The following is a 5,431-nucleotide window of genomic DNA, read 5'->3' on the forward strand; positions in this document are numbered from 1 at the left end:
AGTGGATGCTTAGTTTATTTTGTCATTCTGATCGGATTTTCTCTACTGTTCCGTTTTAATTTTAATTTTAAATTGTTTTGCATTATATGGCCGTTTGCTGTTTTATGGGTTTTTCCCATTTGCCTTTAAAACTTTAACTTTTACTTCAAGCTTTGCTTCAAGGACAACTTTTTGTGATTATTTTAGTCATGCAGTCTGGTAAGAGACACAATGTTTAATTAGTAAGATATTGGGCACCCAAAGTTGCTCATGTGCGAGAATGGTGAAAAAGCACTGTTATTTCACAATTCTAGGGTCGGCACAATATCTTACTAATTAAAGACTGTCCCTTACCAGACTACGTTACTAAATTAAGCTCAAAAGATTTTCCTAAAATTAAAAGTTTCATGGCTCTAGGCAATAGTACACTGATGATAATATTGTGCTCATATATTATTTAAAATATATGCAATTCTTGCACTTGAGTTATTTTTAGGGCAAAATATCTTATAATAACTAAAGACTGGGTCCCTTAATTGAGTGAATAAATTAAATAAGCATACAAATGTGTACTAGAATATAAGGTTTCATGGTTCTGAACAGTACACTGTTATTGTTAAGCTCATTTGAAAAATATCAATATATAATAGTCGCACAATGTTATTGCAGATTTGTTTGCACTTGGGCCATTTTGAGGCAAAATATCTTACTAATTAAAGAATGCATACCGGTAACTAAAATCAGTACAAACAAGTTTCAAAAAAAGATTCATGGCTGTCTAGGCAGTACACGGATAATATTATCTTCATTTGAAATAGTAACAGGATTTTATTGCAGAACTTGCATTTGGGCCATCCATATTTTTAATTTAATCGATTAAATTAATTTTGTCACATTTACGCACTGATATTGTCACAAATTGAAAAATATACCCCTTTTCAAGTCGCTTTTTAAAACATGAAAGGATAAAGACATCAAATTGATATTTGGAACATATGATCATCTTATAAAAATTAATTCATGGTGCGAGTTTTAACGACAAGGGTACTTGCCGACAGGTTCAAAGTTCACAATAAAAACGAGGTATTTTTGCGTATTTTTTTGTCTCGAATGACCTTTTGACCTACGATATTACCCCCTTAACGATAAGTGTAGAAATCTGGAATTTTCTGTAGTGAGACATTTCCAGCTATATATTAATAATTTGATTTTGGTATTTTAATGGGTTGTAACAATAAAAAAGAAAATTAAGCAACCAAATAAGGTAGGGTCTTTACGAACCAATATTTTCATAAACGGGGTTAGGGTATACCACAAGTTATGTCATATTCCTGTTGTACAGCCAAAAGTTAGTCTAGATATCAATTTTCAAGTTATTCTATTTGAAGATGTGGCTTATTGAAAATGCAACTTTAAAAATATGTCATAATTGACAGATAAAAAGGGGTATGACTGTAAAATTTCAAATGGCCGTAATTTCTAAACGACTTGGAATTGGCAAGTAAAATTTTGGGTTTGTTCGTCAGACATGTTGGTGCACATTATATCCCAGTTTCAAGAAAATCTGAGACGGTACCCAGTTATGATTTTCTGAAAATTTGTTGAGTTGGCATGGAATAACCCATGAATTGTATTAATTGTGTAGTATTTATATTACAGTATTTGTGTAGTATTTATATACAGTATTTATTCGAATAAATGCCCTCGGGCACAACTATCGAGTACTACAGTGTTACGGATACTACTCCGTTGCTTGTTGCAAAAAGAGTTCAACCGGACGCAATTTTCAACACTGACAAACCATTGATCCCAATTTCTAACATAATTATTAAGATGTTGTATCTTACTTTTTTTTTGTAAATTTTAAATTGATGATTAAATGTGTGTTCGATAACTAATATAATGCAAGCTTTTGTGTTTTTAGTACATTTTGATGGTAAAATGTTAGATTTTGAAATGCCTATTCCAGAAAGCCTATGAAGTCATTCAGGCGTAATGAACGGTAACCAACGTCTGTTTACAACAGAGTGTCACCTGGGCCCTGGCGTCGTGACGACATGACTGTGAAATCTGCGTTAACACAGGTAAATTGAAAAATGATGCAAAAATTGGTCCAGACGTACGCGGCGCCCTTCTGTTTCTATAATGCAAGTTTTCTATGCTTGGCCAGACGTATGGCGCCCTTTTGTGCACACGGCCAGAGCCATAGATAGAAAGAGTTGCGACATTGAGAATTTAGAAGCCATTTTGTGTCATACGCGATGCGCGTTCTGTGTCTAACATCAAAGATACTAGAAATACAAGATAGAGTTCTCCACACAAAAAAAGTGTTCCACCGTATTCCACCGAAATGCACGGTGGGAATACGAAAAATGGGACGCCCCATACAGCTGGATCTAAAAAAAATTGTGCCAAACTTTCGTTACCAAGTCGTCGCGTAATTTATTATCAATTCTCAACAAAGATACTAGATATAAAAACAAACTGAAATAGACACCCAGACAGTGACATCGGTGAATACATAACCTCCTTGGTGGCGGTAGAAATCGTTGCTATTATCCAAATAATACACAAAACAATTAAAGCATAATCATGAATCAGTAAAGAATAAAACAAAAATACAGCGCAAAATCGCATGGCCGGACGCACTCTTAGTGAAAAAGTTTTCCTCCATTAGTGGAAAATGAAGGGCGCCTTTTGCGTCTGGATATACTTAGCAACAGAAGGGCGCCCTGTACGTTGGGCACGAAGTATAGGAAACTTGCATGGTTAAAAAGAAGGGCGCCGCCTACGTTGGGCACGACTTCCGCCTCATTTTTACAATGCGAGAACTCTATCTTGTATTTCTAATATCTTTGCTAACATGATGTGCGTTCCTGTATGTAAGCAATTAGTAGAGCTCCGCATAGTACACTATAGGAAAATTATTGTACGAAGGTTAGATTTCCGAAAGGTCCACTGATTAATCTCAGATAAGAAAGTATAATACATACTCCAAGTATTGAAATACACGCCATCGTGTTGGGATTCAATATTTCGACATTAATTATGTCATCATCAGGTTAGATTTAATGCTTGAAAAAATTTCCTGAGGGCCTTCAAGGCCCGAAGGAAATTTTTGAATGCATTAAATCTAACCTAAAGTATAATAATTTTCCGTTGCATGCTCTACTAATTGCTTTATAAGTCAATCGCCGTCTTTTAATTTTAGTTTTTTATAACCAACTTGTTGTAGCAGCTATCGGTTGCTATAGTGATATGATCAGTATACGTGTGCGTATTTACATTTAGCCAAAGATACTAGAAATACAAGATAGAGTTCTCTACACAAAAAAAGTGTTCCACCGTGTTCCACCGAAATGCATGGTGGGAATACGAAAAACGGGACGCCCCCTACAGCTGGATCTAAAAAAACTTGTGCCAAACTTTCGTTACCAAGTCGTCGCCTATTTATTATCAATTCTCAACAAAGATTACGGTACTAGACATAAAAACAAACTGGAATAGACACCCAGACAGTGACATCGGTGAATACATAACCTCCTTGGTGGCGGTAGAAATCGTTGCTATTATCCAAATAATACACAAAACAATTAAAGCATAATCATGAATCAGTAAAGAATAAAACAACAATACAGCGCAGAATCGCTCCGGACAAAGCACCAATTTTGTTTTACATGCTTCTTATGGTCATAGCATTCAATTTTTTGTAGGAACCACCTCATCCGAGGTCATTATGGCGGTCATCTTGGATTTCAAAATGGCCGCCTAATAAAACCTATGTTTATCTATATCTTCGCTTCTAAACCACTTGTCTGAAACTATTTTTATATGGTCAAGGAAAACCATACCATTTTTGACCTGGTATTGCCACAAATAGGTCATTTAAGGTCATTTAAGGTCAAATATGGTATGGTATATATTAAAAATTACATAATTGTCATATTTTACATTAGAACCATACCCTGACTCTCAGAATTCAAAATCTTTACTATGAACTACAATATTTCATTCGAGGTCATTTTGGCGGCCATCTTGAATTTCAAAATTGCTGGCACGCAAATCCTATATTTATCAATATATCGGTTTTTAAACCACTTTAATGAGAATTATGATATCTAAAATTATGTTTCATGGTCAAGGATTTATAACACTTGTGACATGGTCAGATGGTCATTAAGATCATAAAAGGTCATTTAAGGTCATTCAATGTATATACCATACCATTACCATTTTTTACCTGGTCAGATTGCCACAAATAGGTCATTCAAGGTCAAATATTGTATGGTATTATAAAAATTACGTAACTCATGTATTACATTAGAACATTAGAATCANTCTGTCTCTTATACACATCTAGATGTGTATAAGAGACAGAGTATACACTGTGCTTCGTCGCGAGGGACCTACCGTCCGATTCAAATAAATAAATAAAATTTTGATTTTGGGCGAACTTAGCGGATACAATTGATATAAATGCGGATGTGGTGGTGGGGTGGGGTTGGGGTTGGGTGCAGACGGTGGCATCGCACCCACTCAAACTTTATTAGGAAGAATATTTGTTTATTGTTCATTATGAATTACCGGTCAGATTTTTAAAGGTATGAGAGTGCAATTTCCGGGCACCGAGGTTCATATTCTCAAAATGTTCGCACTTCAGCACCGACTACAGCATTTTGCTCTATAATGATGACAGTATGCTAATTAAATAAAACATGTGTTATATATACACAGGGTACAGTATGCTTATTCCTTAATGAATAAATAAAGTGCAAGATACACGAACATAATTACCGTATAATGCATTATGAATAACAAGCAATGTGCGCCTATATTATACGAGTTGACGGATATTGTGAAATACATATAAAGAATGTGGCCTAAATTAAATATGTGTTATGAATACACAGGGTACAATATGCTATGCATTATTTAGTAAACCAATTGAATGGCTTTCGAATTAAGCAAGGTGTATACGTTAGATTTTTATATGACAGACTGCTGGTATATTATTTTGTGTTACTAGCTTTTGGTTTATTAATGGCAGGAGGACCATGTATGGTATTCCCATCATATGGAAAGATCTACCAGGTGATAAATACGCCATAGAGCATTAGGAATCAGGGGAATCAACTTCGGGTGGGGGGTCAATATTAGAATAAGCTACTGTACGTTTCTACAGGGGTTCAACTCAGGCCCTACAATGGCTACAGTCAGGGTGGTATGGCACACGCCAAGGAAAATCAGCAATTTTTATTAGATAGGCCTAGACCTACATAATAACTGCTAGATATACTTATTAATCAATTAAACTGATCGATTTTCACTTTTTTCATTAAAAAAAATCCTTACTATGACCAAGGGTGGCGCAAGCGGGGGTCCAGGGTCCCCCGTCGGGGAGAGCTACCACCCCACCCCTCCCCCGTTGGGGAGAAAAAGCACAATTCGTCGG

This window comes from Anneissia japonica, unplaced genomic scaffold (genome assembly GCF_011630105.1).
Source record: "Anneissia japonica isolate Jap-2015-1 unplaced genomic scaffold, ASM1163010v1 scaffold288275_len480233_cov166, whole genome shotgun sequence".
Classification (NCBI taxonomy): Eukaryota; Metazoa; Echinodermata; class Crinoidea; order Comatulida; family Comatulidae; genus Anneissia; species Anneissia japonica.